This window comes from Neovison vison, chromosome 2, assembly GCF_020171115.1.
Source record: "Neovison vison isolate M4711 chromosome 2, ASM_NN_V1, whole genome shotgun sequence".
Taxonomy (NCBI): domain Eukaryota; kingdom Metazoa; phylum Chordata; class Mammalia; order Carnivora; family Mustelidae; genus Neogale; species Neogale vison.
Window position 1 is genome coordinate 10,808,276 of NC_058092.1, and position 14,812 is coordinate 10,823,087.

The following is a 14,812-nucleotide window of genomic DNA, read 5'->3' on the forward strand; positions in this document are numbered from 1 at the left end:
GGCAGAGACGCAAGGCCCGGGAGCCAACAGGGATTGGGCCCCCCATGGCCTCGTGTTTTCTGCGTTGAATCATGACCCAGATGATGTCTCAATTCTGTGCCCAAACTCAGATTTCGGGGTCTCATCTAGCTCGGTTTGGGGCAGGGACAATGTCAAATTTTATAAAACATCTGAATCACTCCTAAAGTCACGCTGTCTTGTTCAACTTGGGCACTTAAGGATAGCTCGGACCAACAGCTGGGAAATTGTTGCCAAGCTGAGGCCCCATGGGGACAACTTTAATGAAAAGAGAACCGTTCTGAAGGGCAGGCACGCATTAATTGACAGCATGTGGATGGATATTGGGGACTATAAATGGCTTCCCTCTCTTAGGTTCAGCCAGGTGCCCCTCCCCCCCCCTCCCCGCCCCGTGTCCTGTTGCACAGTTGATTTGCTGAGCAAATCCTCCCTCAGGCGGGGGAAGAGGACTTCTGGTCCCCGCAAGTGACAACCCTGGGCCCAGGGCATTGTGTGGGAGGGCTGGGAGCCCTGATGGTGGCTGGTGGTCCAGGGAAGGGCGTGGCTGACGGTCCTGGGAAGGGCGTGGCTGATGGTCCAGGGAAGGGCGTGGCTGGCGGTCCTGGGAGGGGCGTGGCTGGTGGTCCAGGGAAGGGCGTGGCTGACGGTCCTGGGAGGGGCGTGGCTGGTGGTCCAGGGAAGGACGTGGCTGGCGGTCCTGGGAGGGGCGTGGCTGGTGGTCCAGGGAAGGGCGTGGCTGATGGTCCTGCCAAGGCCTTAAGAGGCGCTGGGAGGAGGTCCACCTGGGACTTTCTCTTCCTAAAAGGGAGCTTGTCTTGGGTCAGAAGTTTCCAGGACAGGAGCTTGGTCCTGGTGGACTGGAGTCAAGGCCCCAGCCTGGCTTTGTCTTCTGTGTGTTGGATTATAGAACTGCTGCTGTTGAGCCCAGGTGGGGTCCCGCCCTCCAGGAGCTGGTGGTCTGCGCCACAGGGTGACAGGTGCAGGGATGGGGACTCCGGGGAGCTCTGCGCACAGAGAGGGCCTCCGATCCAGCACACAAGAGGCCTGGAAGGATTCGGGGCGAGCAAAAGCACCGCAGAGCCCGGTAGCAGTCAAGCCGGGGAGGAGGGTGGCGTGGGGTAGAGCACGGCTGGGAGACAAGGACGGATCGCCGCAGTCCTGGGCGGCTGAGAGGCAGGTAGGAGACCTCGCGAAACTGGGAGCCCACCCTCCCTTTCCTTGGCCAGTCTTCCAGGGAAGCCTCTGCTGAGTGCTGAGTGCACTAGGCCAGCTCTCCAGAGGGGAACACAGTCTCTGGGCTCAGATCAATTCTTTTTTATTTATTTACTTATTTTTAAAGATTTATTTATTTATTTATTTGACAGACAGAGATCACAAGTAGGCAGAGAGGCAGGCAGAGAAAGGGGGGAAGCAGGCTCCCTGCTGAGCAGAGAGCCCAATGTGGGGCTCAATCCCAGGACACTGGGATCATGACCTGAGCGGAAGGCAGAGGCTTTAACCCATTGAGCCACCCACCCAGGCGCCTAAGATCAATTCATTTCTAAAGTTCCATGTGTGACTGATTAGCAGTTTGAGGGAAATACTTAGAGTCAGAACCGCAGGCTGGGGCACAGCCTTGTGCAAAAGGGTCAGAGTGAGCTTCTGCTGGGAGTGAGGGGTGAGTCCCGCAGGGCTGGAAGGAAATGGGCCCAGGGAAAGGCCGGCCCCATAGCCCAAGGGGACCAAGAGCTCTTTGCATCCTGTGCATCTGAAAGGACCTCCTGAGCCTCAAGGGCAGGCCAGACAGTGTTGGCCACTCCAAGGACTTGCTATGGTTGGTACACTTTGTCCCTTTCCCCCCTCTTCGATTGAGTTTTTATTAACTGAATGTTCCCACTGCTGGCTTACGGGCTACACATCTTTGTTTCATTTTTGACCATGGTTCTACAGTTTGCAATATACCTCCTTAGCTTACCACTGCCTATCTCAAAGTGATATTATACAGCTTTGTGTAGAGTGTAAGATGCTTTTGTCCTCTTGCCTGTGTGCTATTGTTTTCATACATTTTTATCTGTATTTGTTAGATGCTCCATAATACGCTGTTATATTTGTCTTCTAAACCCCCATTCTCTTTTAAGGACATTAGCAGATGAGAAAAATATTTACCCAGATATTTACCATTTCCAATCACCTTTATTCTTAAAAAAAAAAATTATTGTAAAGTACACATATTTATCATCTTAACTAGTTTTGGGGGGGGTTTTGCTTTTGTTTGGAGAGAGGGGGGGGTGGAGGAGGGGCAGAAGGAGAGGGAGAGACAAAGTCTTAAGCAGGCTCTATGCCCTGTGTGGAGCCTGACGTAGGGCTCGATCTCACAGCCCTGAGATCATGACCTGAGCTAAAATCAAAGCTCAGACCCTTAACCCACTGAGCCACCCAGGCACACCCCGCCTCCATCTTAACTGGTTTTAAGTGCACAGTTCATTGGTATAAAGTACATCCACACTGTTGGGCGGTCATCCCCACCTTCCATGTCTAGGACTCTCTTCATCTTGGAGAACTGAAACCCTATGCTCATGATAACACAATAAACACGAAGTCCCTGTTCTTTCCTCCCCCCCCTCCCCTGCCATATAATGACGACATTCTACTTTCTGCCTTTATGGTTTTGACTGCTCTCAGTACCTCATTTAAGTGGAATCACACAGGATTTGTCTTTTGGGGCCCGGCTTACATCACTTAGCATCATGTCTTCAAGAGTCTTCCATGTAGCTCGTGTCAAAACATCCTTCCTTTTTAAAGCTGAATGCATTCCACCGTGTCTAGAGAGCAACTTTGGCTTAGCCACTCCTCTGTTGGTAGATGTTGGCGGCCTCCACATTTTAGCTACTGTGGATAATGCTGCCATGAACGTGGGTGTATCGCTATCTCTTTGAGACCCTGCTTTCAATTCTTTTTTGGTATTTACCCAAAAGTTGAATTGCTGGATCATAAAGTAATTCTATTTTTGACTTTTTGAGGAACGGCCATACTGTTTTCCACGGAGGTTACACCACCTTAAAGCCTCACCAACAGCACACGAGGGTTCTGATTTCACCACACCCCCAACAACAGTTGTTTTCTTGGGTTTTTTTTAGCCATACTAATGGGTATGAATTGGTATCTCGTTGTAGAGAAATTTGCGCTTCCCTAATGATTAGTGACGGGCATCATTTTGTGTGTTTATTGGCCACTCATATGTCTTCTTTGGAGAAATGTCCATTCAAATCTTCCCATTTCCGAATCCAGTGCGTTTCTTTCTTTCTTTCTTTCTTTTTTTTTTTTTTTAATTGTGACTTCTAGGAGTTCTCCTCTTTATTCTTTCATGTGGGTGAAGTTTCCATATGGTTATTATTTTCTTGCCTCTTGAAAAAAGCCCTTAAACATTTCCTGCAGTTTATTCCTCTGATGATAAATTCTCTCAATTTTAGTTGTTTTTTTGAAAAAAACTTTTTTCCCTCCCTCATTTTTAAAGTAATGAATTTTTTTAGAGCAGTTTTAGTTTCACAGCAAAACTGAAAGGAGGGTATAGAGGGTTCCCATATCCCTCCTTCCCCGACTCCAGCACGGCCTCCCCCATTATCCACATCTCCCACTGGATGGAGCGTTTGTTACAGGTGAGGAACCCACACCTACGCATCCCGATCACCCAGAGTCCATAGTTTACATAAAGGATCGTTCTTGGTGTTGTGCCCTCTGCGGGTTGGGACGAACATATGGTGACATGCATTCGTCGCGACAGTATATATGCTGAATAATTTCACTGCCTAAGAAATCCCCTGTGCTCCACCGGCTCATCCTTCCGTCTCCCTAACCCCTGGCAACCACTAATCCTTTGACTGTCTCCATAGTTCTGCCTTTTCCAGAATGTCATATAACGAGAATCATATAGTATGTAGTCTTTTCAGATTGGCTTCTTTCATTTTGTAAGGCGCATTTAAGGTTCCTCCACTGGGAGGTTTTAAACAGAGGAGGGACATGATCTGATTAATATTTTTTAAAAGACCATCTGGCTACTGTGGGTAAAGTGGATGAGAAGGGGCAGGGCCGGCAGGGGGCAATGCGGGGGGAGGTAAGGAGGCAACTGCCGAAGTCTATGCCAGAGGTGGTAGGAGCTTGAACCCAGGAAAGGAGAAAAGGGGACAGACATACGGACCAGAGTGACTGATAGACCTGGTGAAGGAGGGGAGAAGAGGGCAAATGAGGACCAGAGCCGGGTGATGCTGGGCGTGGGGAAGAGCTGGGAGAGGGGACAGGGAATTTAACTTGGAGCTCATCAAATGTGAGACGTGTGACAGGAGATGCCAAGGCAGCAGGTAGTGAGCAGCAGGGTCTCAGAAGAGAGATGAAGGGAGAGGTGGGGGTCTTCATTTACAAATGTAACCCAGAGCCCTGGAAATGGTGCCACCAGGGAATGGGGAGTGTGGGGAAGAAGAAAGAAGGGAAGAGCCCAGGAAGGAAGATGTGCCCGTTCTGTGGCCACGGCCCTCCCGAGCACAGCGGTCAGCAGCTGTTCAGTGTGCACTGGTGGAATGAAGGACAGCGAGGACCCATATAGGAGCACCAGCAGGGGGCGCTGCGGTCAGCTCTGCAGCGGTCCTGGAAAAGGGACTGGGAGGACTCAGGGGCAGGGAGACCGGTTGGCGGGCAGAGTCCAGGGTGACTCCGAGGTGCCCAGAGTGAGCAGTGGAGAGTGGAAAGGAGGAAGCTGAGTCAGGAGCTGAAGTCCCACTCCAGAGTGGCTGGTGGGGCAGCTCTTAGAGATGGGGGCACAGGGAGGGGCTGGGAAGAGGGTGTAGGGTATTCTATCTGGGGGGAGGGGAAGAATGCCGGTCCTGATCCCAGACCTGGGGAGGAGGGCACTGTCACTGTGTAAGCCCGTATTTCCCTGTCAAGTCCTGATTCCTTAGTGCCCCCACCCCAACCTGGCAGTCCTGCAGGTCATTGCTCAAGTCCCTCCGCAGGTAGGATGCTCTGTTTTCATTCCTTCTGTGAGGCTGCCACCGTGTGGCAATCGGGGAAATGACAGTGTGGGGGACCTGGGGCTAGCTAGGATCATCCTACCTCTCTCTGCATGGGAGAAATACTGGTTGTGCCCCTACTGTGTGAGCAGCACTGAGACAGGCGTGGGACAGAGAGGAAGCCGAGATATAGCGGTGAGGAGAGAGGACTTGAAATAGGCAAAGCGGGGGTTTTCATTCTGATTCCAAGACGGGCCACCGGGTGACGCTGGGCAACGTCTGAAAGCTTCCTGGTTTGTAGAACGAGGAGAAATGGCCCAGGCCACAGCTCTGCGGGCTTCAGGGATACCGCGGAGGAGTGTGCCGAGGGGACCGCACCGGGCAGGTGGGGATGCTGAGGGCTCCCGGATATGTCTCCTGCCTCCGTACTCTCCCTGCTGCTCTGCCACGGTCTCTTTCGACTCCGCGTATCTGAATGTGCTTTCTTCCCTTTTCCCGTTCCCTTTGTCTGCCTCTCTGTTGATCCCCCTTCTCTTCTTTGGGGCTCGCTCTCTGTTTCTCTGTCTGTCTCTATCTCTCTCCTTCCACTCTCTGCATCCGCCTCTCTCCCCATCTCCGCTTTGTCTCTTTCTTCCTCTCTGTCTCTCCACTCCATCCTTTTTCCTGCCCATCTCTGAGATTTCTTGGTCCCCCACTTTCCCCCACCCTGTTCTTTTCCCTCTATCTTCATCTCTGCCCATCTTGCCCCATTTCTACCCCTTTCCTCTGTTTCTGTCACCTGTCCCCACCCACCTCTCTCTCTGGCCATGTCTGTCCTCACCAGCCTGTCCAAAGCCGCTGACCTGGACCATCACTGGGTGGCCAAGGCCTGGCTGAATGACATCGGGCTGTCCCAGTACTCTCAGGCCTTCCAAAACCACCTGGTGGACGGGCGAATGCTGCACTCCCTGATGAAACGGGACCTGGAGAAACACCTGAATGTGTCCAAGAAGTTCCACCAGGTCAGCATCCTGCTGGGGATCGAGCTGCTGTACCAAGTGAACTTCAACAGGGAGGTAAGGACCAGAGCAGGCGGTGAAGGCATCTTCCACAGCCCTTCTTTCTCCCATTGTCTGTCCACCCAACTATCTGCCCATCCAGGCATCCATCGCACCGAGGTCCACTGACCTCCTCATCCACGCACCATCCCTCCTCCCTCCCTCCCTTCTTCCAACAGCTGCTTACTGGGCATGGGTCAGGCCCTGTGTCCAATTCAGGGAAAGTGGGGAACCCTCATTCTCCAAGAGTTCTTTGCCCATCAGGGAGAACCACAACGAAGCTGATGTCACCATACCATGGAAAGTTGGCCCAATGGGGGAAGTCCAGGATTTTGTGAAAACCCAAAGGTGCAGCTTCCAGAGGGATCAGGGAGGGCTTCCCTGAGGTCGTGACAGCTGGACTGAGACCTAAGAGAGGAATTCCAGGCATCAGTCAGCAGGAGATGTGAGGGAAAAGCAACCTAGCAGAGGGAACAGCATGAGCAAAGGCCCAGAGGACAGACTATGGGGTCCCAGTATTTGGTCTAAGGCAGGGGGAGTGAACAGGGAGGCCAGCTAGGTGACCAGGGACCAGGGGGAGAGTCAGGGTTTGGGCTCTGACTGCCCCTTTGATTCTGAGCCCTGCCAAGTCAGACAGCATGGGGCACCTCCTTCAGCTCCCCCGGGACCCAAATATTACCGAGGCCGCTGGGCCCTGTGGGGCAGAGGCTGTCCAGGTGGCTTTGTTTTGTTAAAGTGAGGTCAGAGCACAAGCCCCTCAGGGTCAGGAGGAGCGGCACAGAGGAGGGATCTGTCCAGCTCTTCAGTCCTTCTCACACACACCCCGCAGGGCCCTGGGCACCGGAAGTAGTAAGGTGCGGGCTCTGCCCCCGCCCCCAGCCCCAGAACTGCAGTGAAGGAGGGAGACCTGCCAGAAGATCGTGGCAGTGAAGCGTGGAAATGGGCACGGCACGTGGGGGCTGGAGGCCCAGAGCCCTTTATCTGGAGGCCAGTCCCCCCAGGGAGGCTGGCGAAAGGGGACCAGGCTGATCCCTCCACATGTTACTGGGGTGATATTTTGTTGGTGACGCTCATTGTCCCCGGAGGCTGGGTGCACCCACAGAAGACAGCCCTTCATGGAAGACCTACATTGTTGGGCCCCTACTCCATGTCAGGAAAGTGGGGTGTCTGGGTCATACAAACTAGGCAGCAGCTGGGTCTCACCCAGCCCTTCCCCCCCAGAAGCAGGCTTCTCCCCATTTCCCAGAATGAAAGGTCAAGCCCCAGATTGACAGGGCCAGAGAAGCCAGTGCTCGCCGGCCAGAACTCCTCCTTGTACCAGCATGCCAGGGCCCCCCAGCACCATGGATGCTTGCTCTTTGGGACCCCCTGCGTGCTCCCCCACCCTCAACTGACCCACTGTCTCCCCACCCCCACAAGGCCCTCCAGGAGCGCCGCGCCCGCTGCGAGACACAGAACATAGACCCCGTGGTCTGGACCAACCAGCGGGTGCTCAAGTGGGTGCGGGACATTGACCTGAAGGTGAGGGTCTGGCGGGCGGGGGGGTGGGCTGGGAGCGGCTCGCAGGCATCTGTAAATCCCATGCATGTTTGTGTGTCCGTTTTCTGTGAGCCAGTGTTGTCGCCCAAGCGGGCGAGAATGCCTGCCTCCTGTCGCTCAAGAAGAGGGAGCGCTCACCCCACCCCTGCACCAGGACCCCATTCATGAAGGCTTTCCCATAGCAGGGGTGGAGAGGCTGGGCTCTCCTCTGAAGCAGGGCTGGGGCAAATCCAGGCCCATCTCATCGGACAAATATTTATGGGCTGCCTGGCAAGATCTGGGGTTATGTCAGTGACAAAGTAGTCTTGGTCACTGTCCTCATGGCCCTAAAAGAGTGGGGGCATTGCCCCTCCGGCTTATACTGCCTTATACTACCCGGTCCCTAGGGGGACAAGACCTTGCTATGGGGGGCATGTCCCCGCCTGGAGCAGGGCCTCTCCTCAGGACACCTCGGGATGACAGGGTGGCCCTCTCAGCCTCAGAGGGCAGGACACCAGGGCAGACCTGTCAAGCTAACAGGGAAGCCCCCCACTGCAGCCTGACCATCCTCGTGCCTTGCCCTCAGGAGTATGCGGACAACCTGACCAACAGTGGCATCCACGGTGCTGTGTTGGTGCTGGAGCCCACGTTCAACGCCGAGGCCATGGCTACTGCCCTGGGCATCCCCAGTGGGAAGCACATCCTCCGAAGGCACCTGGCAGAGGAGATGAGCGCCGTCTTCCACCCAGCCACGTGAGTGTGGGCTGCTGGCTCTCACTCTGGGGCTCCAGAAACTGATGATCCTGACCTCCCCCAGATCCCTCCCTTCCTGGATCCCACTACTTCCCTACAACACTGTGGCCTCCTTCTACAAATCAGGAAACAGAGGCTCCAAGAAGCAAAGTGCTTGAGCCTGAAGGTCACAGTTGAAAAAGAGGTGGCCACTCCAGGCAGGGAGAGCTGCGGAAACAGAGGTTTGGAGGCAGGAGTGAGGATACTAACGGTGCTGATGGTCCCGGTGAGCTGGTCACGTCAGCCTACTGATCCCAGTCTCCTCATCGGAAAACTGGCCAGAGAAAAAGCACCTGGACAGACAGATTAGACGCCCTCCTAGTGGACTCTCTCCTTAAAATAATTGCAGTTAAGCTAAAGCCACCATTTAGTGGACGCTTGCTATGGGCACTAATTTCATCCTCATGACAAGACCAAGAAATTGGTGTCACTATCCCTCCTTTATAGATGGAAACATCTCATTTGAAGGGAGCCAAAGTACTTGCCCAAGGTCACACAGTTAGTAAGGACCTGAACCCAGATTTGTCCTTTGCTCTATTAATATGACATATTACATTGGCTTTCATACATTGAGCCAACCTTGCATTCCTAGGATAAATCCCACTTGGTCCTTTTTACATGTTGCTGGACTAGGTGTGCTAGCATTTTGATGAGGATTTTTTACACCTGTATTTGTAAAGGATGTTGGTTTGCAGGTAATTTTTCTTGTGATATTTTTGCGTGGTTTTGGTATCAGAGTAATACCGGCCTCGAAGGATGAGTTAGGAAGTATTTCCTCCTCTTTTCTTTTCTTTTCTTTTCTTTTCTTATCTTTTCTTTTCTTTCTTTCTTTCTCTTTTTTTCTTGAAAGTGTGTGAAGGATTGGTGTCATTATTCCTTAAACATTTGGTAAAATTCACTGGTGAAACCACATGGTCCTGAACTTTTCTTTGTGGAAAGTTGGGGTTTTTTCCCCCCTACTTCAATTTTGTTATAAATCTGTTCAGATTTTCTATTTCTTCTTGAATCAGTTTGTATCTTTCTAGAAATTTGTCTTTCATCTAGGTTAGCTAATTGGTTGGCATAAAATTATTTATTTATTTATTTATTATTTTTTAAATTTTAAAAATACTTTATTTATTTATTTGACAGAAAGAGAGAGATATCACAAGTAGGCAGAGAGGCAGGCAGAAATGGGGGTGGGAAGCAGGCTCCCTGTTCAGCAGAGAACCCGATGTAGGGCTCAATCCCAGAACCCTGAGATCATGACCTGAGCCGAAGGCAGAGGCTTAACCCACTGAGCCACCCAGGTGCCCCCATACAGTTGATTTTATAATCATTTCCCTATAATCTCTTATTTCTGTAGAACTGGTAGGGCTGTCTCCTCTCTCATTCCTGGTTTCAATCATTTGAGTCCCTCTGTAATCTCCATCAGTCTAGCTAAAGCGTTGTCCATTTTGTTGAGCTGACATTTGAGTCTGAGGCTCTCTGAGTCAGAACCCTGAGTGCCAAACCCCCAAACCACATGAAGCCTCAGGAAGCAGCTGGGCCACACCCCATGTTATACAGAAACTGAGGCTTGGTGGAGGCGACAGGGATTGTGCATCTGTGGCAATGATCCAAAAGTCTTGAACTGCCCTTCCCTGTCGGCAACCTGATATCCAAGAGATTCTCAGAGTGAGATCCACAGATCCCAATAGCAAAATCATTGGTGGGGATCTGGCCCAAACTCAGATCTATAGGACCAGTATTTCCTGGGAGAGCCCAGGAATCTACATTTCGGGCATTTTTAAGTAGTTCTATGGAGACCAGAGTTTGACAAGAACCCTAGTCCATGAGCCATGATGCAACAGGTGCAGGAAAGTGGCTTTTCTCCTAAGAATTGTCCACCTTCCTTGACCCCCATCTGGCGCCGTGTGACCTGTAATGGCCTTAATATATTCTGAGCCCTGGACAGGCAGCACTAGCTAAAGATTAGCAGGCATTCGTGTGTCTGATTAAACCCTTGACCACCCCTAAGGTCACACGTGCATTAAGGACCATCTAGAATTCATGCGTGAGCCCTGGGGAAGTTTCTCGTGTGGCACAAATAGGGTGGGTTCTTATGCTGTTGGGAGGCCAGGGATTCCCTTAGGAATGACATGAAAGCAATCCTTCCAATAAGAGGATAAGGAAGTGGAAAGTGGACTTGGTCCTCCTCCTCATTTTATAGACGAGAGGTCTGAGATGGTCAGCCAGGGCACCGAGAGGCAGTGTCTGTCCATGGCTCAGGTGTCAGTTCTCCTCAGAGCCCTTTGCTGAGAACTTGCCACAGGCCGTGGGAAGAGATCTCAGTCAACTCAGGGGAAACAGAACTTCATGAGTCCCTAAGAAATTTTGGAGACCATCCCTGTTGGCACCAAGAGTCCCCCGCTAAGCAAAACACCAGCAGAGACAGTGATCTCCAGGCCTGGTTAATATCGCCTCAGTACTTAATCACATGCCTGTGGATTGTATTAACCAGGTTCTTCAGGCTTTGCCCCCAGGACGTCTCTGCACCAGTCCAAGCAGTAAAGATGCCCTGTCCCCTGCCCTCTTGTTCCCCCTCCTTCTGTTGCTGACTTCAGCTTTCCGGAGAGAGAGGGAGCAGGGCAGGTGGTGCTGGCCCTTTAAGGCAAGTCCTTCCAGAATGCTCTGATGGGGTGGAAAGATTCAGATGGAGAAACATCCCTGACCATTGAATAGCTATCAAGAGCTAACCCAAGACTCCATCCCAGGATGAATCCAAGGCTTGGAGCCTGATGGAAGGCTAGGGCAACATAGCGCATAAAGCAATTGGGAAAGGAACGCGGGTATGGCGAGGCGCCCAACAACACAGCTATTATCAATGATTTTTCCAAACCCACTACCAGCGCCTCCCTTTCTTCCACCACAGGGGAAATGGCTGGAAAATGGGTTCAAATCCGGGCTGTGCTGCTTTCTCCTGTATTAGACACAAACCAGTGACTTCAAGCCTCTGAACCTCAGTCTCTCATCTGTAATATGGGAACATGTCCTCCCTTCCCAGCGGCTTTGTTAGCAGGATTCCGGGAGGCAAACTGTAGGCAGTGCTCCTGACACAGAACCCCCCCGCCCGAACAACTGATAATTCACGCCTCCCGGCTTCACACACGCATCGGAGTGTCTTCATGACGTGCTTTCCTCTGGAACTGGTTACGTGGGGCCCTCCTTTCTGTTGATGCGCTTGTTCCAGCTTTCTCCTTAGCATTTCAGTGAGCAAGAACCATTCCTCCGTGAGCTCTGACAGACTTTGCTGCCATCAAGCACACAGAATAAGACACCTTGTCATGTCTCCCACCTCCGTGGCTGGCAGGCTTCCCAAGCTACAGGTTGTGGGGGGGACAGGGGTGCTCCCAAGGGGGGAAAGGGACACACTGAGATATTCAGACACCCATGAGAAGGTGATGTGTTATGACGTTCTGCCCACCCAACCCCTGGCAGTGATTGAAATGTGAGCCTAGGGACAAGGTGCTGGGCTGGTTCAGGGGTCGTCCCGTGTAATACGGGGGACAGAGCAGGGCCTTCAAGGGCTCAGTTCTGGCTCCTCCATCATCATCTGTGTGATTTCAGGCAAGAAACTTGCCCCCTCTGAGCCTCAGTTCCCCCAACTTGAAATGAGGATAATCACCCCTTCTCAGGGTTTCTGGAAGAGTTCAAGGACCTCAACTCTCCTTACAGTGAGAAAGTAGGCTACGACAACATGTAAACTAATGGGCATGGCTGGGTTCCAATAAAACTTTATTGGCAAAGTCAGTGGGCTGGCTGCAGGTTGCAGTTCTCCAAATCCTAGTCTAACAGAAGCCTTCGATGCTTTGACACAAGGAGCAGTGGGGTCGCTTCAGGCACTAAGTCAGTGGTGGGGGCAGGGGATGCAGATTTCAAATGCAGAGTGGGGGAGATTTTCCTGAAGCTTCTCAAGTGAGCTCAAATGGGGGGATTCGCCCATCCAGTCCTCCCTTTCCTGGGAAGGTTTGTAGCACGCTGGAGGGGGAAGAGCGTGACCTTGGAGTCTCAGAGACTTGGGTTCAGGTCTCGGCTCTGCTGCTCCCAGCTGGGTAATCCTGGACAAATTGCTTAACCTCTCTGGGCCTCCCCCCTCCCCCCCGTGCCCCAACTGTCATGCAGGGACTCTGTGAGGATTGCATTCAGAAAACGTTGAGCATGCGGGGGCACGCAGGAGGTCCACAGTAAATCACAGCAGTTATGGTCATTGTCACCCATGGGAGAGTGTGTGTCTCTTGGGAGGGCTGGAGCTGACTCAATATGGGTCTCTCTCTAGCTCCTCAGGCATCCGGGAGGCTGAGCGTTTCGGGACACCCCCAGGGAGGGCCTCCAGCATCACACGGGCGGGGAAGGAGGAGAACAGCAGTGGCGGTATCAAGTACAAGGCTGGCAGGGTAAGTCACTGGATGCCTTCACCTGTGAGTCCTACAGCCCGGGGGAGGTCTTGTTGTCATCTGGGTCCATACTGTCCCCTCCTAGCTCCTCTTTGGCCTGTGGAGGAGGACCAGAGGGCCAGGTCACAGGTGCAACCAGGAGGGAGGAAGTCCCCATCAGCTGACCTGCATGATGCTTAAGCCCCATCCCCAACCCCTCCCCAACCTCCACTCCCCACCCAACCCTGCACTCTGCCCAGGCTTAGAGTAGCATCTGGAAGCATGGGTCTCACCTGCCTGCATCAGGATCTCCTGGGCAGCTGCTTTACAGGACGTTCTGGGACCCACCTGGGTCTCAAAGCCAAGGCTCTGGGGTGAGGGGGAGCCCTCGCTGCAGCCAAGGTTTTGAACTTCAGCGACCCGACCGACAGCCACAGAGTAGCCTCTGGTCTATGAGAGGGCGCGCAGTTTGCCTCTGTTTACCCAGACTCAGACTGACCCCGATTCCCAAGTGGAAGTGTGAAGGCACAGACGGGAGAAGTGGATAATCCAAAATCCTCCCGTTCATTAGGCAAACATTTTTTGGGTACTGATGGGGTTTGAGGCACCATCCTGAGCGCGAATGGGGAATGCATGAGTAAACTCTCACCGTACTCTTGGGTGAGCTCAGTCTAGACCATGCAGTCTTGAATGGGGTAGAAATTGGTTCCTAGGGGGAGAGGCAAACCCCTCACCCTTTCTCTCTATGAGGAACAGGTATATATACAGGACATGAACAGAAACACAGTGTCTTTGGTGTGAAAATTTCATGGTGGAGGGGTGTGAGTAGGGGGAAAATATCTTAGAAGTGTCCTTTTTTAAGGTGGCAACACTGACCAAAAGGTTGAGGAACAGTGGTCTGGAAACAAAAGCAGTCGGGGACATGAAGAGTTACAAAGCACTGTCTGGATTATTAGCATAGAGAGATGTTCACAATAAGAGAAAAATCTGTCTGGGAGCCTGGTGTGTCTCACAATAGTAGCTACCCTTTGCTAGTACCTCGCTGTGTGCTTTATAGGTCTGATTTCTACTCTTCACGACTACTCTGAGAGAAAGGAATTGCTATTCCCCCTTGGAAACTGAGAAAACAGAGGCTCAGAGAGGGCAGGCCATGGGTCCAGGGTCACACAGCTGGAAAGTGACAGGGCAGGGATCCACACCCCGGTTTGTGAGCCTCCAAAATACATGCTCTTTCTGCCACACCAGGAGGTGCTAGAATATTTCTTCCTGACCCAGGAACACGGTCAGACTTCACGCCCATGCTCAGATATTCTCATTTCTCCATCATATCCATTCTCAATTCTCCTGCTGAGGAGGGAGATGGGAGGCTTTTGAGGATAATCAAAAAGACTGTATCTGTCCTCACCCTTAGCAACCTACCAGTTCCTTCAGTTGGGAACATGAAGCTCCCTCGTAAGGTTAGCTCACAAAACCCTCTTGGTGTCTCTGAGCAGCAGAGTAGGATTACTAATAGGAGCACAGAGAGGTTAGACAAGTTGCTTAAGGTCACACAGCAATTAGAACGGGGGACCCCTACATTCCCCAGATCCAAAACACTCAATTCCTCTTCTCTTCTCCCCACTGCTTCCTCTCATTTCTCTCCTCTTAGCTGCCCCTGGGGAAGATAGGAAGGGGCTTCAGCAGCAAAGACCCCGACTTTCATGATGACTATGGCTCTCTTCAAAATGAAGACTGTGGAGATGATGACCCCCAGGGCAGGTCAGAGCAGTGTCATCTGGAAGGCTACAACGGCCTCGAGGTCACCAACGTGTAAGGAATGGATTCTCCACCAGACCCAGCACGAACACACCCACCGAGGACGAGTATCCAGATGCTGTCTCCACTGTACATAGGGACCGCGGGCCAAGGATACTCCTCTACTCCTGGGCAAAACCCCAGCAGACGGGAGCTCCAGGGAACAAGGTGGCTCCAGTCTGCCTGTCTCGAGCAGGCTGTGGACCTTCCAGCTCGGTGGAAGGACCCGTCGACCCAGCCCCTCTGTAACCCAGGCTCCGCCTCAGAGCAACTGTCAGCC